Below are 24277 nucleotides of genomic sequence, written 5' to 3' on the forward strand. Positions count from 1 at the left end.
TCCAGTCAGCAGTGATGAAAACAGCATTAAACAAATGTGAGGTGTTTCTAAAGCGAGAGATGAGTGAAAGTTAAACCAGGACACGAGTCCATTGACAGACTCTAATGGATCCAGTGACGCATCGATAGCGACCCGTCTCTCCTCTGGGACCAATGAGACTGTGCTAAAATCCTCTGAATATATGCAGAAATATTCATATGACGCCTTGCACTGTAAAAGACAATCATCTTGTCTAGAATCTCGACGCTGAACATTTCTCATGCTGACATCTGCTGAAAACAGTGCACAGGTTTGCCTTTCTCAGCTCTCCGCCTCTATAAAAGGGAAACGCACCCAAAAGTTCACATGCAAAATCATCCATAACCTATATTTTACTCCCATAATGTGATGTGTTATGACCAAAACAAGCCGGGACTTTAAAGGGGTGGTTGATTATGATTTCACTTTTCTAACTTTAGTTAGTGTGTAATGTATAGGTAATCGAAGCACACACACACACACACACACACACACACAAGCTGTTGAAGCTCCGCCCTCTGTGCCGGGAGCAGCAGCTCATTTGCATTTAAAGGGACAGACACAAAAACGGTGTGTTTTGCTCACCCTCAAAAATGGATAATTTTAACATGTTATATAAACTATCTGTGGGGTATTTTGAGCTAAACCTTCACACACACACTCTGAGGACATCAGAGACTTATTTTACATCTTGTGAAATGGGCGGTATACCACCCCTCAAAGAAAAGCATGCATTTCTCTTCCCAAACCACCGGCCAGTGTGAAGCAATCGACCCAGGCCCAGAGCTGCGGGAAAGTTGTGCAACATCTGAATCTGACAAAGATTTCTCTGTTCCGAACCCCTATGAGTCCCAGATGACGTGCTTAAGCTTGTTGAAACCGTATTAAACAGCACAAACATCTGAAACAGCATCGACTAGGAGAACTGCACGACACTTTCAGCCAAAACACGCATAAATCAGGCCGTTCAGTGTCCCAGAATCACATTATATTATACACATGTGTGGATATTTGATGTGAATATCAACTGAAAATCAAGTCATTAGATTATTAAAATACAGCAGTGAAATTGAAATTGAAGTCTTTTATGCTCACAAATTGTTCATAAGTTTTGGGTAAGTAAGTAAATGAATACTTTTATTCAGAAAGGAGGCCTCGAACTGATCAAAAGTGAGAATAAATACATGCATAATGTTACAAAACTTTCTATTCTATTCTTTTGAACTTTCTATTCATCAAAGAATCCTGCAATATAAAATGTATCACAGTGTATGAATATGAACTGTTTTCAACACTGATAATAATCATAAATGTTTCTTGATCATCAAATCATTATATTATACTGATATCTGAAGGATCATGTGACACTGAAGACTGGAGTAATGATGCTGAACATTCAGCTTTGATCACAGGAATAAATTACACTTTACTGTATATTCACATAGAAATCAGTTCATTTAAATTGTAATAATATTTCACAATTGTACTGTTTTTACTGTATTTTTATGCTGTGATGGTGAGCAGAAGTGACTCTTTTAGAGACTGTAACTCAAACGGTATATTTTCACTCCACATTAAGTCATGAAGTAAACATCATCAACTATAGCAATGCTGGAGTTCAGAAAAGAGCACAACATTTTAGTGACACACTTACAGGAGAAAGATAAATGCAAACATCGCAAGAGTTACGCAATCTCTCTGGCCCATTACTAAACTATCTCTCTCTCTATGTCTCTCTCTCTCTCTCTCTCTCTCTGGCCCCTGTTACTAAACTATCTCTCTCTCTCTCTCTCTCTCTCTCTCTCTCTCTCTCTCTCTCTCTCTGGCCCCTGTTACTAAACTATCTCTCTCTCTATGTCTCTCTCTCTCTCTCTCTCTCTCTGGCCCCTGTTACTAAACTATCTCTCTCTCTCTCTCTCTCTCTCTCTCTCTCTCTCTCTCTCTCTCTCTCTCTCTCTCTCTCTGGCCCCTGTTACTAAACTATCTCTCTCTATCTCTCTCTCTCTGTCTCTCTCTCTCTATGTCTCTCTCTCTCTCTCTCTGTGTCTCTCTCTCTCTCTCTTTATGTCTCTCTCTCTCTCTGCCTCACTCTCTCTCTCTATGTCTCTCTCTCTCTCTATGTCTCTCTCTCATGGCCTGCTTAGTCCGAGACTTCAAAACAACTCCAGTGTTCACTGATAAACAACTGCGCTGGCAAACTCTCTCAGTCCGTTCAGCTCATCCCTCCTTTTCTCATCCCTCCTTTTCTCATCCCTCCTTCTCCTTTTCTCCTGCGCATCAATAAATGCAGAAATGCCTGAGGAAACGATAAAGCACCAGAGATGCTCCAGTTTTGGCACTTTACACACACACACACACACACACACACACACACACACACACAGACGCCTCTGATTTATCACATCACACACAACGTTTCCTCACTGCCCACAGGAAGATGTTATTGCTCAACAATTGCTCTTTCTTTGCTCCGAATGAGTAAAACATTTAGTGTTACACCGCAAAAAAAGTCTGTTCTTCCTCACTATTGTTGGTTATATTATCTCAGTATTTATTATTTTTGTCTTGTTTCCAGTACAAATAACATTCTTAAATCAATATATATATATTTACTGGAGAAGCAAGATAAGATATTAAGACTTTTAAGAAATCTGCCAATGAAGTCAGAAAAATAATCTGAATTAGATTAGTTTTCTAAAATATCTGACATATATTTGTTCTTGTTTTATGCATAATTGTAGATAACAAGACTTTAAGTCATTTTTCTTTTCAAATAAACGTATCTTGATTTAAGATTTTTTTCGATATTTGACAAATATAAACACAAGACAAAAATACAAAATCAAAATAAGAAAATCATTTTTGTGCAAAGTAGATCTTTTAATCTTTTAAGCTTAAACTCTTGATACATTTCTCAGAAAGCAAGACTTCTTAACTGATTTCATTTGATCAAGTAAATGCATCTTGATTTAAAAATGTTTATGTATTTTTAGTTTTGTTCTGGAAAACAGGACAAAATACTGAGGAAGAGCAGCTCTTTTAGCGCAGTGGAGGTGTGATTAAATCACGTTTAGCTATGGTAACAGTGATGAATAACTTAAACACTAATACGTCAATAGCTGACATAAATAAGCAGGTGTGTGTCGTTTTCACAGTGATTATTACAGGCATAATAGCAGAGTAAAAATGAGAATTAATAAAAGCACTCGGCTGCGAGTTAAATGAAGTCGGACCGTCTCAAAACCAATGTATTTGCCATGTCAAAAATTTTTTTCTTCTGATTATCCAGATTTACAATAACTAAAAAGATTTTAGAATAAAATGAAGATAAGAAGTTTTTCCTTTTTTTTTTTAATCAAAATTAAGTGATAATTAATTTCTCTGCTAAAAACAAAGACTTTATTACTGTATTTTTCTGACCCCATTGGAAGATATTTTCTTGTTTCAAGCTCAAACTAATAAAACATTTTTAATGATTTTTTTCCGGAAAACAAGACTTAATATCTTGTAATTCTTTTCAAAATTACTCTGTAAAAAAAAAAAAAAAAAAAAATTGTCTTATTCAATATTTTTTCACTTGTTTTCCAGAAAAATATCTAAACATTCTTAAGTCAAGATAGATTTACTGGAGAAGGAACATAATAAGATGCATCAAAATAAAAGGCAGACAAATACATATAATTTAAAGGGAATTGGCAGATGCTTGTACACTAAAAAATTAACACATTGAATTAAACGTGAAATTTTGAAGTAGGGTTATTTTGAATATTGGGAAATGAATCCCAATTTTTCTTTTTCTTTTTTATTATTTACAACTCTTTTTTTTTCTTTTACTTGAGGAGCAAAATAGCATATTTACACCTTGTTTCTAAAAAAAAAAAAAAATTAAATTAAATTAAATGAGTTTATGCAAGAAACAAGAAAACAAATTCTGAAAATTGGGTTATATAAAAAATAAAACTTTATTTTGTATTTTTGTCTTGTTTTCCAGTAATATCTAAACAAAACAAGATACATACCTGCAAAAAAAAAAAAAAATATATATATATATAGCCTATATATATATATATATAACTCAGAAATTGCTAATAAATTTTTACAAACAATAAAAAACAAACAGCAAGTAGAACACTGACTTGAAATGCAAAATTAAGTCATTTAAAACTGAATAAATTACAGTTTTTCTGAATTGCTAAAACACTAAACCCCATTCTCTGAACCAAATTCTCAATAGTCTAAACCAATTTGTCGAATAAATCACTCTTTCTGTAAAACATTAAACAAGGTCAGGTAGTTACAACACTGTTTGCAAATCTCATTCACTTTTTTTTCAAAACTCTAAACACATTCTCACTCACTAAAACACATTTTGCACTGTGATGCGCTTACGTTTCAAAATGCTAAACACAGGTAGGCGAAAGTTAAGCACAACTGCAACACAGTGGTCATCGTTTACACACAACCACTCGAAATTGTTCACGCTTATTTCTAATGATGTGACCAAACCAACTGTGCATAATACAAGTCAGTTCAGAGTCCCAACATTTACTCAAAATGTTGCACTGAATGTTGATACCAACAATGGATGGAAACAATATAAGAGGGAGAGAAGGAAGAGGATGAGTAAGAGGAGGTGAACAAGCAGGATGAGGATGAGGATGAGGATGAGAAAGAGCAAGGTGTGGAGAATGTTGTCAAGGCTGGATCTGGCTTTAGGGTTTTCCCCTTTGCCTGCAGAGACGACATTGTCTGAAATTTGGACCCAACATGAAGACATGATGCTGAAGCAGAATAAAATCTCTCTCACTGACCTTGATTCTGCAGTTGCACAACTCTTCTGAGTGTACTTTACTGTAACACGCTTTTCATTTAGAGTTTTTTACTGTAACCTTTTTGGCTTTTGCAGTTGGGTCACTGTATTTTCACAGTATGCAAATGGTGAATTTACAAACATGCGATAAGGCCTACTATTCAATATTCAGTACAATACTATACTTGCAGTGGATACAGTATACAATTTATTCACCTTACTACTGTAAGTTGTCATTACTATTTTTTTTTTACGTAATTGCAAAATATGTTTACTTTGTTACAATATACTTTTTTTTCTGTAACTGCATGCTTTGGATTCTGTGTTCTCCATTTTCTGATGTAGTGTCTAATGAATGATCTGTAGTGTTCATAATATTGACTCGCTGTGTGTATGATCTGAGAGCAGTGTTTGATTTTGAGCACAGATAAAATGGTTTTGAGGCAATTGTTTGATTTTGCCAGAAGAGTCAGAGGTTCTGTGAATGTGGTTTGAAAATTTGGTTTTGTGTTTAAGGTTTTGAGAAAGTGAGTGATGGTTTCAAGAAATGTGTGTTAGCAATTCAGAAAAACTGTAAGTAGAAATGGCGTTTTCTTATAAAACGTACCAATTACCCATGCTTTATTTACAACTTCAAAATATAATTTAAAAAATCAAGATACATTTACTTGAGAAGCAAAATGCCATGAAATATTACATCTTGATTTGTATATTTTTTAGGATGGAAAAGTTTATGCTTGAAATAAGAAAAACTGTCAATGTGATTAATTCAAAGAGAAAACAAGTTTATTCGTCTGCCACCATTGGCAGATATTTGTCTTTGTTTTACGCGTAAACACTTAATTTTGACACAAAACTTTATATGTTGTCATTTTGCTTATCAAGTAAATGTACCTTGATTTAAGAATGTTTTCACTCACAATTGCTGGGTTGTTTCAACCCATGTTTGGGTCAAATATGGACAAACCCAGCTGATGGGTTACATTTTTACATATTTTTAACCCAACAGTTGTGTTTGTCCATATTTGATCCAAACCCAGCATTTTTTAGAGTGACATTTGCACTGAAAAACAAGACAGACGTCGGGCAGCGAGCTTGAGTTTCAGGGAGGTAGTAGTGGACAGTATTTTTAGGCGTCATGATAAAGGACACTGGGATATGTTGCGGTCGGGCTATTCTCGGGCAAGCAGTTGTATATCGGTGTGTATTACGTTCCTGAAGACATCAGGCCGCATGCGACTGCCTGGGACTTACGCAAACCTCAAGCAGCGTTCGGAAACTATTACGTTTTTCAGATTTTCAGGTTACAGATATCCTGTCAATCAAGAGTGAAGACCTCTGAACATGAAAAGTCAAAACCTGAATCAATCTCATGAGAGACTGGAGAAACGTCCTTGTAGTAGAGTTGAGGACGGTGTGGTGTGACGTTACTAAGTGTGTGTCAACTGAGTGCTATTTCAAGACCTCGAGCTGTTGCACAAAACACCCTGAAAGAGTGTGTGTGAATCAAGTTTAATGGGCTGATCAGCAAAACAATAGTGCAAGTTTGTGTTCAGTTTGAGTTTATTAAGCTTTAAGGACAAAATGGTGCAAAAAATATCACTAAATCTGACAAAAAACACCTCAAATATTATAAATAACTTGATAAATAAAGTAAATAATGCACAAATAAATAGAAAAAAGTTTTATTTTATAGTGGTAAGTGAAATGTAGAGAAAATATAAAACTGCATTCTCTGAATCGTAAAAACAAACTATCATACTTGCGGTTCGCAGCGATGCCATAGATAGAAGAGCTATTTTTGGTTTCCCAAAGAAAATTTCAGTGATTTCAGTCATTTTTTCTTAGTGTGAAGAACATTTAATAATCTAAAGAACTTTTCCCACTATATAGAATTTTTGTGTGGTGACGTCATGACCAGGAAAGGAAAAAAGCACATCCGGTCTGACCGGCGCTAGGGGATGCGTCCCATTTTAGATCTCTGTCTTCTGAATCGTTCAAACAAGAAGCTGAAATTCAAGAAGCTAACGTTGAAGCAGATCGTGGCTCAAATCAGATCCGAGGACTGGTTTGTCACGATAGATCTGAAAGATGCATACTTCCGTGTCTCCATCCTTCCACAACACAGGAAGTTCCTAAAGTTCGCTTTTGGGGGCAAAGCCTACCAGTGTCGGGTTCTTCCATTCGGTCTAGCTCTATCACCCCGCATGTTCACGAAATGCGTAGATGCAGCTCTAGCCCCGCTCAGGCTGCAGGGCAAACGTATTCTGAACTACATAGACGACTGGCTTATCCTGGCAGAGTCGGAACAATTGGCGGTTCGGCATTGAGATGTCGTTCTCGCACATATGAAAAAGTTGGGGTTGAGATTGAATGCCAAGAAAAGTGTGCTTTCTCCAGCACAGAGGACCACCTTTCTTTATGTTGTGTGGGATTCAGTGACAATGAGGGCTGTGCTCTCAGCTGCTCGTGTCGCCTCGATCCTCACAGTTGTAAAAGAGAAAAAGCTAGGCTAGTCACTCACTGTAAAACAGTTTCAAAGGCTGTTGGGTCTGATGGCAGCTACGTCCAACATTGTACCATTCGGCCCCTACAGTGGTGGCTCAAGACCAAGGGGTTTTCCCCGATCACTCCTTGATCACACTTCATATGATCAAGATAACACGCCGGTGTCTCCGTGACTTGGTTATATGGAGGAAACCTTGGTTTCTATCCCAGGGTCCAATGTTAAGTCTCTTTGCCATCGAGTTTCGCTCTCGACAGATGCTTCCCTCACTGGCTGGGGAGCGGCAAGGGAAGGCCACTCAGGAGCAATCCTCCATCCCTGTCCAGAAATGTTCAACCTGTGGGTCTGGCCTCTGAGTGGGCCTGACTCAAAGACTCTGGTCTCTCAACTGAGGTTGTAGAAACCATACTGCACTCCAGAGCTCTGTGTACAAGAAAGCTATACGCCCTGAAATGGAGAGTTTTTGCTTTTTGGTGTGATCTACGACAATGGGATCCAGTTAATTGCCCTGTTGGTTCAATACTAGAGTTCCTTCAAGATCAGACCATGTCCCCCTGGGGGGTTTATCTGTCGGAAGAGCTCCTCTGATAATACTTTTCCTTTGTGGCATCCTGAGGCCTATCTGTATCTCCTTTGTACCTTGAGTTTGCACTCAATGGTCAAAGCGTTCCTCTATCTGAAACCAGGATATGTACCAAAGGTTCCAACCAATATACCACTGCCTATCGCACTGCAGGCGTTCTGTCCTTCTCCCTTTAAAGATCAAGACCAGGAGAAATTGAACCTCATATGTCCAGTGAGAGCACTGGACACTTACTCCCACAGAGCTGCCCTGTGGAGAAAGGCTGATCAGCTGCTGGTGTGCTTTGGGCCCCCTAAAAAAGGCCTTCCTGCATCCAAACAGACTGTTATGGATAGTTGAGGCTATTTCACTTGCATATGAGGTTGTGGGCCAGCCTTCACCTTTGGCCACTAGAGCCCATTCTACTACGGGTACGGCGGCCTCCAACGTCTCAGGTTACGACTGTAACCCTAGTTCCCAGAGTAGGGGACGAGACGCTGTGTCACTTTTCCATACTTCCTACATCCTGATCGACCTGCTTCAGCCTTATCGAAGCTAACGCCGGTCAGACCGGATTGCAAATGAGCAAATTAAATGAAATCCAAACCTGCACATGACGTTCACTCTCGCCATTGGACTAGTAGACATACGTGCTTCAGACGCAATCACGCAGGGGCGTTCCCAAAGCGTCATCGACGCAGCGTCTTATTCCCTACTCAGGGAACTAGGGTTACAGTTGTAAATCTGAAATCTGTTCAGCTCTCTGATTGCAGAGGGAAAAACTTAGTTTGCCTTCAAATACTCCCACTTGTGACTTAATACATTTTCAAAATCATGACTTCTCTGTGGGACAAAATATGCAATAATGTTAGTGATTGCATTTATTTGTGAATTGCAGTATTGATTTGGATTAAGTCTGTGTGTGTCGAAGGAGAATAAATGTGACACCTGTGTGATTGTGTTGCTTCCAGAGATAGTAATGGCTCAATAACACACACACACACACACACACACAAACACACACACACAGTGAGCATGACTGAACTGGTAACAAACATATTGTGAAATGAGTAATAAAAGTAAGTGATCTATTCACAGCAGATCTGGGCGGGTGTGTGTTTGTCTGTCTGCTCTTGGTTTTGTCCCTGTGTTTGTTCTTCTAGAAAGTTTAGATGACAAAAGAAAAGAAACGAGCTGCCGCAGCCGCCATGGAGACACAGAGAGACGCCAAAACCCTCAGTGTTGTTTTCCTGATCCTTCACTCCTGCGTTTCCCACAGCGACGGTCCCGCATTATTCACTCCAGCTGGAGAAGAGCAGCAACTCCCTGATGATCACTAGCACTGACTTACACTATCTATCTATCTATCTGTCTGTCTATCTATCTATCTATCTATCTATCTGTCTGTCTTTCTATCTACCTGTCTGTCTGTCTGTCTGTCTGTCTGTCTGTCTGTCTATCTATCTATCTATCTATCTATCTATCTATCTATCTATCTATCTGTCTGTCTGTCTGTCTTTCTATCTACCTGTCTGTCTGTCTATCTATCTATCGATCTATCTACCTACCTACATAATTATCTATCTATCTATCTATCTATCTATCTATCTATCTATCTATCTATCTATCTATCTATCTATCTATCTGTCTGTCTGTCTGTCTGTCTGTCTGTCTATCTATCTAGCTATCTATCTATCTATCTACCTGTCTGTCTGTCTGTCTGTCTGTCTATCTATCTATCTGTCTGTCTGTCTGTCTGTCTGTCTGTCTGTCTATCTATCTATCTATCTATCTATCTATCTATCTACCTGTCTGTCTGTCTGTCTGTCTATCTATCTATCTGTCTGTCTGTCTGTCTGTCTGTCTGTCTGTCTGTCTGTCTATCTATCTATCTATCTATCTATCTATCTACCTGTCTGTCTGTCTGTCTGTCTGTCTATCTATCTATCTGTCTGTCTGTCTGTCTGTCTGTCTGTCTGTCTGTCTGTCTGTCTGTCTATCTATCTATCTATCTATCTGTCTATCTGTCTATCTATCTATCTATCTATCTATCTATCTATCTATCTATCTATCTATCTGTCTGTCTGTCTGTCTGTCTGTCTGTCTATCTGTCTGTTTGTCTGTCTGTCTGTCTATCTATAATTTACTGTCATGTCTGTTCTGTTCTTCACACTTTCATGTCTTTTTCTCCAGCAGTATGAATGAAGGAATCTCACTCTTGTTGTTCTCGGTGAATCTCAGCGGTCTAAATAACTCACCCTCTCCCTCATCATCTCAGTGTGTCCTTGTGAACTTTCAGATAAAGCTCAGCGCTTCGGTTCATTACAGAGAATCAAACATTAGACGTGATTAAGTGTCCTTGCGTAACCGATGTGCATCACTAAAGAGTCACATCGCTGAAAGACAAGATGTTCTCTCTCTCCAACACACACTCGTTCCTCGTCGACCTTCACGCTGGAGGCTCGTCACCATTTGGAAGCGACACACGAAAACCCCTCCAGATCTTATTATGCAGATGTAATCCATGACCAGGCCATGACGACATGAATCACTGAAACGCCTCAAACTCCTTCGCTTATGTAAACCCCAAATTCTGCAGCACTTCAACGTTTCATAACATAATATCATTCTCACTGCACAAGAAACAAGACAAAACAAGAAAGTGTTTTCAAGCAAACGTTGCATTAAAATGTTTTTCTGCAATTACTTTCACAGCAACACGTGTAGTCACGAAACTACTCTATAGCCAAAAGCAACATATGGGCGGAGTCAAATAACCAGCACATGGCAACAGTTACTCTATGAAGACAGTTGCACTTATTAACCTGCGTGACAATGGCTTGTTTTCACAATTTATAATATATTACAGTTTTTCCTCAGTCGCTTTGGTGCATTTCTCACATCACTATTTACATTTGCACAACAGTTAGTTCAACCTCCACAACATTTAGTCATTTGTGCACATCATAGTAGCAGTTTCTCATTCCTTCCAACAAATTGCAAATGCTTTTGGACATGCGTCAATTGCTTTCATACAACTCTCTGCTGTTTTATAACATTATCATTTGCTCATGTCATGTCAGTCAAAATTAACTATACTTGTGAATGCTGAATAGTCATTCCATATAAAACGAATAGTCCTCATTTCATTGCTTGAGTCATTACATACAAAAATGTTGAACTAGTTGTCAAAATCTGTCAAGCAAATTTGACCAAAAAAAATTTAAATCTTTTTTTCCTGAAAATGTCCCATAGGCAGTATGTCTATACCAGACAGAGAGGAACGTCTGGATGTGCATGAATGATTACAGTACTATGTATGTTGTATGTTCAGTTCCAATATGTACTGCAATATTGTTTCCAGTTGTGCACAGCTCTACCCAAAGGGAGTTTATGTTTGTTGTAAATAAGGGTGTATTTGTTCTTTTGCACAATGCTGTGAACAAATTAGAATTGCAAAGAGCATATGCAGTAAAAATGTGAAACATACATATTCAGTGTCTTGTACTCAGTTACCTCACTAAATACAGTAATGTGTAACTTTACTGTATTTTTTAGATGGCTGTGCAAATACTATATAGTGCTGTCTTGAGCATGTTCAGGTAGTGTCACCAAGATCTGACTTTTTTGCATTGGAAAACATTTACAGAGTAAACTGTCATAATGAAAACATGACAAAGCCATTTTACTCTCTTGTTCATAAACAATGGTGTCAGGACTTTTCATCTTGATGACACTGACACTTTCATTGACATGAATACTTGCTTTTGAGGAATGAGCTATCCATTTTGAGCAAGTGACACGCTTTTGCAGGTTATCACCTAGGTTTTGCAGTTTGTACTAATTGTTTTGAGAACTGCATTAACTGTTGTGCAAATGTAAATAGTGATGTGAGAACAGAACCAAAGCGACTGAGAAAAACTGTAAATACATCTAAATGTTCATATTTGCTCTGAATTGGCTTGAAATTGGTGGTTGGGGGGGATTTGATTTATTGAACTAAACAGCCATTGCAACAAAACTATAAAAATATGGTAAAAATCTAAGTGTATTTCACATGTTTTTCCCTACATTAACCAAAAAAAAGAAAGATATTCTCAACCTTTTTGAATCGAAGGCCCCTCATTGTCCAACATAATATCTGAAGCTCCTCCAAACTGGCTGCTTGGTTTCAGATGTTGTATTATAGGGGACATATCATGAAAATCTGACTTTTTCCGTGATTAAGGGCTATAATTGGGTCCCGGTGCTTCTACCAACCCAGAAAACAAGAAAAGTTAAACCCAGTAACGTTTTTTTGGTAAGCCTTTCTCTGCCAAATGTCAAAAATAAGCAGATCAGATTTCGCTCCCCATCTGACGTATGAAGAGGATCTTATTATAATATCACCGGCCCTTAATCTGCATGTTTCCACCCACCAGCCGACATTTGGTTTTCACAAGCGACAACAGTGACCAGTTCTAACGCAATGGCAGAAGATCCAGCAAAGCATGAAAGTGTTCTGTGGTTGAGCACAGACGAGCACTGAACACTATTGGCCAGATCATGTCACCGCTGTCTTATAAAGACCTCAGGAACTGTGGACACTTGTGGAGAAGTTAAACATGATGATGAGATGATCGATGTAACTCCACAACAACTACAGAAATGTCTCCACTAACATTCAGAAACGTCTAAAAGTGAAGCTCTTCCCGAGTCTCCCGTAAGGCTGCACTCGCTACTGGTTATTTCTGAGATTGTAGATGAGTGAGATGGGCCTGTTTTGTTATTACCGGAGTATCTGGAGCTCATATCAACGGAGCGTTTTTGCTCGCAACCAAAAAGGGGCAAATTTGACAAGCTATAATAAATGATCTGGTATTTTGAGCTGAAATTTCACAGACACATTCTGCGGACACCATAGATTTATATTACATCTTGTGAAAAGGGGCATAATATCTTGCATTTAACAGAAACCGGGAATGTTGATAAATTAAATTAATTCAATATTTTGTGATTTTATATAAGATTTACGAATTGCTTTTCAATCAATTACAGTTAATTTACAGTAATCTTGGGAAGTTTGCCAGTCCCCTGGTTGAGAGCAATTGTTCTAATATATTTAATTAAAAAAATCATACTAATATTTTTTTTATGAAAATGTATTTTAATTTTTTTTGTGCACTTTCTGAATTGACGCAAACAAATGACTGAATCGTTGAGTTGAATAATTGAAATGAGCAGTTTTGAGCGCATTAAAACTATTGAGATAATTCCAATGATTCTCAATTTTATAATGAAAAATCATTGCAAATATACCATGAATATATTGTATTTCCCAGCCCTAAATCATCAACTAGTAAAACATTTTATCCCACTTCAGTGAGATTTCAGTCTGACAGATCTGGATTCAGATCCACCCACATCCCCGTATCTCTCCTCATGGTTCAGATGTACAGGCGAGTGAAGAGCTCGGAGAGCAGGAATAGCTGGAGATGAATGGATGGAGGATGAGGAGGAACAGAGGGATCTTTGTACCGTCAGGAGCAGATCCACAAACACTCAGTGACCTCTGTGACCCCTGTGACCTCTGAGACTCTGGCTGTTCACTGATCTGTTCATCACGACAGGTACAGGTTCAGTCTTACACTGGGAATATCACACGCTGCTTTTACATTCAATACATAGAACAACAGAACAAATGGATGGACGGGTGGATGGAGGGACAGACAGACAGAATGATAGAATAAATTATTCTGTCTGTCTTTCCATTTCTTCATTCTGTCTCTCCTTCTGTCTGTCTGTCCATTTATTCCTTCTGTCTGTCCGTCGTTTGTTTCTTCATTCTGTCTGTCTGTCGTTCGTTTGTTCATTCTGTTATTCTGTCTGTCTGTCTGCCGTTCATTTGTTTGTTCTGTAATTCTGTCTGTTCGTCCGTCCATCATTTGTTTCTTCATTCTACTGTATCTGTCTGTCCGTCCAACCATGCATTGTCCTGTCTGTCGTTCAGTCGGTGTATCTATTGAAAGTAAATGTACCATGATAGATAGATAGATAGATAGATAGATAGATAGATAGATAGATAGATAGATAGATAGATACTCATACAACTGATAAATGAAAGTTTCCATGGATAGTTTCGCTACAGTCATTAGACTGTTGAGCCGAATGAAATATCTCTTCTTCTACTCATTGCCTGTCTAGTAACTATGTGTTGTTCAATCACTCACAATGATGAACACGTGAATGATGTACACATGAATGATGTACACATGAATGATGTACACATGAATGATGAACACGTGAATGATGAACACATGAATGATGAACACGTGAATGATGAACATATGAATGATGAACATATGACAGCCTGGAGTGCTGTGAGCCCACCACTGGCTGATTCTCTCTTCACTTGTACATGCCCAAACCCTGACCAGATCCTGAGACCAGCAGCTCTGACATCCCAGCTGTGAACGGACATCACATTAACAGACTCGTGCCTTTAAAGGGACACTTCATCTAACAATTGAGTTATGCAATTTACTCACCCTAATCTTGTTTTAGCATGAAAGGAGTCTAAAATGGGAGATGACTCACACTGTCAAGCTCCAAGTAAGACGAGAAAGCACCATAAAATACAACTAGTTAACTATTTTCCGAAGCGTGCGGACCGTGAGGACCAGACTGAAATGTAACTTAAAATTCAATGAAATCCTTAATAGGATTTTTAGTTTTGGACCCCGACTGTTGGTCTCTATATGAAAGGTGGTTTAGGGGATTCAAACTAATGACATCGACCGAAAAAGAAAAATCGTTTCAGAGGCGGAGCGGGTTATTATGTAAACATTATCACACCAGAAAGAGTGTTGTTACATTGGAAATCAGCTGGATCAAGTGTGTGTGTCACCAAGCAACACACAATCTGACAGCCTGAGCTCAGACCAATCAAATTAGAGGAGTAGAGAGAGAAAAAAAAACACTAAACTGTTGATGAAAGATTAAAGGGGTTGATTATGATTTCACTTTTCTAACTTTAGTTAGAGTGTAATGTTGCTGTTTGGGCATAAACAACATCTGCAAAGTTACAACGCTCAATGTTCAAAGCAAAGGAACATATTTTTAAGAACTACAACAAATGAATTGGTAGGGACTACACGAGCTTCCTCCCGGGTTAGTGACATCACAAACCTTGAAATTTGCATAAAGCCCGCCCCCAAAAAACGATTTATAGATTATCAACACAGAATATGCTAATCAATGACTAGAAGATAACTACACATAAGCTAAATAAATTCACCAACTATCCATTCAGAAATGTCCTGTTGCTTCTACATGTTGTGCACTTCTTCTTGAGTCTCTCCATCATTGACTGTCTCTGGTTTGAATATAAAAGGCTAAAAGTTTTTGAAATTTTCAGTGCATGTCTGTGTGAGGTAAGCATTTGCACGAAAACGATATTTATACATCGGTCATGGAATGTTTTTCTGAAACTTTGTTAATTGAATATTCTTGCCATGTTTTTTAAATGTGACTACTTATTAATTGTTACAGATGGTTCAGAAAACATTTAGAATGAACATGATGTTTGCGAAATGACACATTTAAACATTCCCATGTGTACTCTAACAAATAATACAATATTAAAAAAAGATAATTGAGATCATTTTTATCTAGCAATTGTGAGTTTACATCTTGCAATTCCAATTTTTTTTTTTCCTAAATCTTTTTCCCTCACAATTGCAAGTTTATATCTCACAATTCTTGGAAAAGAGGTAAGAATTGCAAGATATAAACTCGCAATTGCAAGACAAAAAGTCCGAATTGTGAGTTATAAAGTCAGAATTGCAAGTATTTGCAATTGAGAGAAAAAATATTTATTTCGCAATTGTGAGAAAAAAAGAAAAAAAGAGAGGAAAAACAAATCTGAATTGCGTGATGCAAACTTGCAATTGCCAGTGATAAAATCTAAATTGTGAAGATAAAGTAGCAGTTATTTTTTTTTATTTTATTGTTTTGTTCCATGGCGGAAACAAGATTTAATACTCCAAACAAATGGCTTGAACATTCTGAGAAAATAATAATAATAATAACGTTTTCAGAACAGATGGAACTTCAGCAAAATGTTCTTAGAACATATTTTGGTAGCTATTTTTGGAGCACTACAGAGTGAATGAGTCCATTTTTGTAGTATGGAAACAAGTAGAGTTAATATTATTTATTTTGCTTTACGTAAAAGGAAAAAAAATGACGTTGAGTAAATGGCAGAATTTTTTGTTGTTGTACTCTCTCTTTAAAGCTTGTAGTATGGCTCACTGAATTTTAAGACCCCATAAACCCCGCTTCAGTGTATCTCAGTGAGTCTTTGTGCGTGTTTGTTTGTTGCGTGCAGTCGTGGCTGGAAAAGGCTCTTGCGGGTTTGTCTGGGCCCGCGACACACCTCCCTTTGACATTGACACACATTCTCCACAGCCACGGCGCGTAAGTTCTGCAGAACTGCAGAAAAGCCCACGGCTGGAGCTGCAAGCCCGCTGCGTGAGCCAATGTTTTTATTTCACAATTCAAGTTCGCATCAACAAAAAACAACACGTATGCATCACTCCTGCGCAAATGCATGAACAAAGACCATCATCAATTAAACCACTAGTAAACTGACATGTTAAGTGACGTTGGCTTACTTAAATCCACCAAAAAACACTGGAAAAAAAATTGTGGGTTGGTTTCTGTAATGCTTGCAACCTTAAGGTTATTCAGTCGTGGTTCATTTTAAGCGAGCTGATTTTAACGCAGCTCTATGTTTACAAGTGTCCAGCCGCTGGAACTGATTAGGGTCACGTCGCATGTGTCGTTTAAAACGGCACGATCAGCTCTTATTGTCTATGAATATTTATATGTAATTCCTTTGTGCACAACAAATCGTGACCGTTCGTTACGGGCAACACATTGTTGCATGCATTTAAAAACATACGCGATGTATAGGATAGTCCAACTGCATACATTAATGCTGTTATAAAGAAAAGCGTTTCTCAGAAAATTGCACTTACCTTGCACTTAAATAATTATGATGTCGGCGTGCCCAATTTCCCTAAAATACAAAAATAAGCAAAAGTCGACAGTCCTTTGTCTTTGAAATATATGTATTTTTCACAGTCTTGACCCTGGGTGGCTCCCAGTGCTCTTGCGCTCGTACTTTCTTTCCAGCGGTGTTTGTTATTTTCTCTCCCTCTTTTCCTCGCTCTGTATTACCCCGTTTTTTGTGCTTTCTGTAGCCACAGAAAAAAAAATCTTACAAAAAAAAATGTGGAGCCGTCAATCAAATAAGTCGACTTGAGTTATGGATGGGGGAGCGCGAAATTATCCATCGAGCTCGAGTCGTCGGTGCTGAGGTGTTTGTGGACAGTTATGTGGCGTATGTGTTATGAAAAGCTATTTCTGTAGCCAACCCTCCAACATATCTATACTCGGAAGCTGAATGTCAAAGAAACCCCGTACTTGAAAAAGGCTCCCCCCTTTTTTTGGCAATGGTTCGCGCCCGTTGTTGAAGCGCCTGGTGGAACAAAACGCGTTCGCATTCCAAGGTTCTGGTTACAGTCTGAAGCAAGAGCTTCGTGTGATTTGGGGCGCGTCAGAAGATATAAATACACTAATCTCTCATTTCATGCAGAAATGTATGTATATGAAATGCAAATTGGGTCGAGGAATGATTTGGAAAGCCGAATGAAAAGGGGACGCGCGTCATCCTCTGAGTCCTCAACATAAAGCTTGCTTCAGGCAGTCCTGTTGAGATATGGATGGAAGAAGACACATGCTCAATTGAGACACACAACACCGTGGTATTTGTAGTTAGACCAAAAAATATCACAATTACATGCTAACTATGATCAGTGCAGCTATTCTAAAAAATAGGCTATATGCCATAAATAATTTTTTAAACTTTATAGATGCCAGGTGTGAGATTTCTACACTTCGTTTAGGCCTGTTTCACATGCAGTGCATATTTATTTTGGCCATCGAATTAATAGGTTAGCCTACAGCATTCACTCTGAGTGAACCCAGATGATTACCGGAAAAGTCTTCCAAAAATAATTATATCCTCATACTTACTTACTTACTTTCTTTGTGTTGAATTGTGAATTGTGTAATATAAACACGAAATTGCCGAAAAAAGTCAGTTGCATGAAATAAAAACGCAATTGCATGATATAAAGTCAGAATTTTGTGACATAAACTTGCAAAAAAAAAAAAATACAATTCCAATACAATTATTTTTTACCCTCAGAATTGGACCTTATAACTCGCAATTGCAACTTTATATCATGCAATTTTGACTTTTTTTCTCGCACTTGCGAGATTATATCTTGCGATTCTGAGAAAAAAGTCAGAATTGCAAGATGTAAACGCACAATTGTGAGATAAAGTCGCAATTATCTTTTAAAATGTTTTATTCTGTGGTGGAAATGTTGGACCCCATTGATTTTCATTGAATAAACAAGATTTTTCACAGATTTTTAAAAATATCTTCTCTTTTGTTCTACACATTAAAGGTATAGCGGAGGATCTTTCCGAATTTTAGATAAGAACCGCCCTCTCCACTTTTTGAAAAAATGCACATGCGCTGCTCCCGAGAGGGAACGCCTATTAAACGTGTGCGAGGTGGTTCTCCTCGTGCACGCTCTGTTTACAAGTTGCTGTCGGCATCACTCATACAAGATTACTTTCCAAAAGAAGATTTGCACTTTTTCTCCAAATAGCATGCCAAACTTTACCTGTCGAGTAGAAACTTCGCGACTGAGGCATCAGTGGGAAGCCCAACCTGTGTTTTCAGCGCACGCCATCGTGTGAAACAATCTCCCAAAAACACTCTGATCTTGTTTCTCTCTTCTGAGGCCTTTCTCTTCTTCTCATACAGTTCGTACAAACTTTTTCTCTTGCAACCCTCAGACATTTTCAAAGGACCCGGTGAAACGGCGAGCTTCAATGAATGGCTTAAACCGTAGCTCTAGCTCACCACCACACGTAAACACCTGAAAGTGCGCATGCGCAGAAAGCGAAAACTAAGGGACGAGCACGTACGACGGCCTTACGTAAACATATCACCAGAATGATTGACACTTAGGTGGACCAATAGTTTACACTACCCACCCGGAAAAAGAAAATCCTCCGCTATACCTTTAAGTAACAGATTCGGCGCATCAGGTGTGAACAACGTTTTTGAATGAACTGTCCCTTTAAGAAGTTTAAAGCTAAGCTGTGGGGATTGGGTTCAGTGTAGATTAATTACAGTTTGGATCTTACTTAAAATAGATTTCATGACGATGAAGTCTGTAATTGTTCTTAATGATAATCTCCCATAAACCATTCAATATGGCCATTATCAAAGGTAACACTCAATGCAGTAACACCAAAAATCACTACTGTGTGAAAGGTCAACACAAACCTGCGGTTGCAGTTTCACTCATGCATGTTACGCAAGCTGTGTGAAACATGCTTAATACGGAAATTAGTGTGAATCTACAATATTTCTACCAAAGTTCCAATTAGCCTTATTACAGTCAAATGCTTAGCTTTGATATTCATTTGCAGCCTTTAACACTGAGCCACGTGTAAAGCTCAGTTCAGCGGGTTCACTCAGTCCAGGAACATGTTGAGAAATATTCAGGGTCTCACCGGTCCCCTTCAGCTGAACTATGGGAAGATTCAGATCCCCGTTGCACAACTTGAACCTCTACGGAAGATAACACTTAACTGACCACAGAATAAGTGCTGCAAAACAACAGCGTGCCTGTACACTCATGTTAAACCAGCTGTCGTTCCACCTTAAACACATCGATAAGATTAGGCCTACCTTTTAACTTGACTTGCAAAGCATCTCTGCAGTTTCAAAATTATGCATTTCAAGTCAACATGAAACCAATTTTCTTCTATAATGTGGCGTATTATTTCCCATTCAGGTCGTCTGCGTTCGTGAAATCTCTGATGGAGCGGCACATGATGGACAGAAGGGAGATTCTCTTAAAGAGAGGGAAGAGTCAGTCTAATGCAGGAATACAGCAGCCTGGTTTCTGAAAGCACAGCTGGATCTCACTGACATGATCATTGATCAAATGCCAAGGTCAGAGTGTCACGCAGCAAAAGCTGAGCATCACTGCTCTGTAAAAACATAAAATAAAAAATAGGTTTTCAGCTTTTTTCAACTCAAGAAAGTTAATATTAATATATAGAAGCTGAACAGTGTCATTCACACAAACACTAAACACCATCATCAAATGCAATAAACATTCATTTAACAACATTAAATGTAACATAAAGCCCTAATGTACATAACTGAGGGGGGAATTGTGGGAATGTCAATTTACGGTTTTTCACTGTAAACTGTACAATGACTTGTTCTTTTTCACTTCCAAAAACGTTACTGTATTTTACTGTAAAAAATACATTAAATGTACGGTTAGATCTATCACAGTTATTCACTGTACATAGTACGGGAACTTTCTGTTAACCAATTATAACAGTTTTTAGCCGTAGCATTTTTACAGTCTTTTACTGTTAAAATCACAATCACTTTTACAGTGTGTCTCTTTACGTCCTCGCGATGTACCCTTCGTTTTGAAATCCATGGAGGGTTAAACTAATTTGATGGTCGACTTTAGACATACTAAGAAAGTTTGCAACAACATGTCAACTAACTCTCCTTAGAGTATTAGTAGACTGTCAGTAGTCTGTTATATAGGGTTCGGGTTAGGAGAATAAGTTGACATGTAGTTGCAAAGTTGCTTATAGTCAGTAGAATGTCTAGAATTACATGTTATTTTGTTTAGATGTCTGTTCAGAATCATGGGAGAATCGTGATCTTTATTTGAAACAAGAAAATCATGATTCTCAATTTATCCAGATGTATGTATGCATGTATGTATGTATCAGGCGTGTTTCCTCCGATGAGAAATCATTCGTATTACAATTATAAAACAACACAAATATTACAAAATGTGACATTTAAAAAGTGTATACATCCCTTGTTTTTTCTAAAGTATCTGTCCAACAGCGACACCAGCAGGTCCATTGACCTTAACTGCTCATCCGCTAATGCGTGTGGTGGGTTTAGTGGGGGGTGATTGAGGCTACGTTTACACGTGGCCGGCTATTTTCATAAACGGACATTTCACCCTCTCCGCTTTCAAAAATAACATTGTGCACACCTGTCGGTTTTCAAAAAAAGTGTTTGTTTACGCGAACCTGTGTATATATGCCGTCAAGAGCATGCCAAACCTGTAGGTGGCAGTGTAACGAGAAGTTCAAGCCCACGTTAGCCAATCAGCCAATCAGCAACGAATCACTTCCTCTTTCTGGTCGCACTTCTGACGCAGGTGCAAGTTCTGCCGCATACTGTGATGTCGGCTGCCTAAAACTTTTCCAAAATCTCCACTCTGGCCGGAGTTTTTAGAAAGAATCGGTTTCAGAGGCGAATTCTCCGTTTGCGTGTAAACGAAGGGCACGAACGAAGGGAAATGTGTCCGTTTTTCAAAATAACCATGTACGAGTGAACGGGGCCTGAGAATTAATGGATGAAAGTCACGTGAGATGAGACAATCACGCTGTGATTGGTTATGACTGGGTCACGTGATAAATCCCGCCTCTTGTTTTCGTGCGTGTTCCACGTTCGCGAATCAGTGTGAATGAACAAAATGAAGACGATAATGGGAAGACTAATTAAAAAGTGAGTAAAAAGCTCAGCCACTTAGATATTGGGACGCACAATATATATCGCCCACCGTATCGGTATCGGCCGATATATGTTCATTTATAATGTTACCATTATCGGCCCGATAAGAACATTTGGCCGATATATTAAAGCTGATAAATAATGTATTATTTCCTTCAGCTGAGACCTGTTCAAATATTATGGATTTGAATTGCTTAAAATATGATTGAAATCACCTCAACAAGGAAAATACAGTAAAGTGCAACCTGTGCAGTCATATCGGCTGCATACAATTATAATGAGAACATCATAATTGTGTGTTCGGGACATGGATTTTAATGGTGAGATTTTGTTTTTTGTAATCAGGCTCTCAAAAATGATATAAAACTTTGGATTTAGATTTATCGGCTTTCAAATATAAAGAATTATCGGTATCAATCTCAAATTTTCATATCGGTGCATCCCTACTTAGATATCAGTGCTTTGTTGCGTCAAAATCAAACTTGAAAGGGCCTGAAAACATGACGACTGTGGGGGTTTAGTGAGCAATGGGAAATTAAAGACCGAGCATGAGGACCGATGATCCGAAAATAAGCTGACTATATTAAACAATCTGTTATTAAGGAGAAAGAAAGTGGAGTTTGATGAACTGTAGACATATTATATAATACATGTAGACTGTTTACAATGTGGAGCTATTTCAGTCTTACAGAGCGCTTGCTAGAAATAAAAGTGACCTATAGAAAGTATCAAACAATATGACTGAGAGCGGCTAAGGTTACACATACAACAATGCATGAACACACACACACACACACACACACGCACACGCGGGAGTTTGGCAGCTCTGGTGTGGTCTCAGGAAAACACTTCTCAGTTTCAATGCTGTTGTGCTTCGAGCTCAGCGGTCAGACGTTTGGACGGAAAGGGAGTTTTATTATGATTTTGATAAGGATTTATCTTTGTGAGGCGTCGTTCCAGAACACGGGGAAACCTCTCGGGGTATTTTAGGTCACTGTTATCTACCAAACACACGCAGGCTGTGCAGTTGAAGTTGCTTTAGGCTAAATGTGCTGTTGAAATGATAGGTCAGTTAAAGGGAAAGTTCACCCAAAAAAGCACTTCATTTTATGATGTTCCTCAGAAGAAAGAAATGCATTCAGGTTTGGAATGATATTAGGGTGAGTAAATGTTTTTTGGGGGGTGAACTGTCACTTTAAGATTTGTAACTACTTGTTATATTGAGCGATTTAGTGCCCGCCCACTTTTGGTTCTGAAAGTATGTAGTCCATTAATTTTACCATAAGGATTTGAACAAAAGTCTATTCGTTAAAGAGGTATTAGTCGTGAACCAAATCAACCAGCTATGAGGTGAACCGCAACATTGAACTTTGACTTGGGACATATTTGGAAATCAGACAAAAGTACAAGACTGTGAACCTAATGGCTTTGGTGTGGAATCCCATAATGCATTGAGAATGACAATTGAATTACAAATTATGGATAAATATAAAACTACTGATTTAAAGATGATTATTGTGTGTATAGAAACAATATATTTTATGTTTAACGTTTTAAGTGGTTTGAAAGTGACTGACTCTGTTGGGTAATTTGCAGTGGGCGGGGCTCTTTTGATTGCGATTCTCTGATTGGTGGGGAAATCCACTGGTGAACAAGATTAATAAAAAAATCCATTGAATTAATGTGCACTGATGGCTTCAACAAACATTTACCATGAATTAACAGCCTCGTCGCTCACAGTAGTTCTGTCTTCAACGGTTAACGTTATCGTTCAGAATCAGTTCCCGTATAGAGAAAATGAGGGGTTTTTACTTCCAGAAACGGACTATTGCGCTCTATGAATCAGTTTTTCTCTAATGCAAAGAAATAATGATAATGATGATGGTTACATCTTTGTTAAGGGCAAAAGTAACAATACAAAACAATTACAGAGATCATATGTTTCCTGTAGTTCTTGACCAGGTTTGCACACACTGCAGCAGGGATTTTGGCCCACTCCTCCATACAGACCTTCTCCAGATCCTTCAGGTTTCGGGGCTGTCGCTGGGCAATACGGACTTTCAGCTCCCTCCAAAAGATTTTCTATTGGGTTCAGGTCTGGAGACTGGCTAGGCCACTCCAGGACCTTGAGATGCTTCTTACGGAGCCACTCCTTAGTTGCCCTGGCTGTGTGTTTCAGGTCGTTGTCATGCTGGAAGACCCAGCCACGACTCATCTTCAATACTCTTACTGAGGGAAGGAGGTTGTTGGCCAAGATCTCGCGATACATGGCCCCATCCATCCTCCCCTCAATACGGTGCAGTCGTCCTGTCCCCTTTGCAGAAAAGCATCCCCAAAGAATGATGTTTCCACCTCCATGCTTCACAGTTGGGATGGTGTTCTTGGGGTTGTACTCATCCTTCTTCTTCCTCCAAACATGGCGAGTGGAGTTTAGACCAAAAAGCTCTATTTTTGTCTCATCAGACCACATGACCTTCTCCCATTCCTCCTCTGGATCATCCAGATGGTCATTGGCAAACTTCAGACGGGCCTGGACATGCGCTGGCTTGAGCAGGTGGACCTTGCGTGCGCTGCAGGATTTTAATCTATGACGGCGTAGTGTTACTAATGGTTTTCTTTGAGACTGTGGTCCCAGCTCTCTTCAGGTCATTGACCAGGTCCTGCAGTGTAATTATGATCCCTCAC

The 24277-nt window shown here is 38.6% G+C and overlaps 1 protein-coding gene across 1 annotated transcript in view; it reads right to left on the reverse strand.

The window, feature by feature from the left end:
* The window catches only part of ndrg2 (NDRG family member 2), a 56763-nt gene extending 39080 nt beyond the window's left edge, over positions 1-17683 (reverse strand). The window contains exon 1 of the mRNA XM_084404607.1: positions 16917-17683. The gene's annotated coding sequence lies outside the window, so the exon portion shown is untranslated. The remainder of the gene's footprint in view (positions 1-16916) is intronic.
* Positions 17684-24277: the final 6594 nt, after the last annotated feature.

This window comes from Rutilus rutilus (genome assembly GCF_951802725.1).
Source record: "Rutilus rutilus genome assembly, chromosome: 3".
NCBI classification, from domain to species: Eukaryota; Metazoa; Chordata; class Actinopteri; order Cypriniformes; family Leuciscidae; genus Rutilus; species Rutilus rutilus.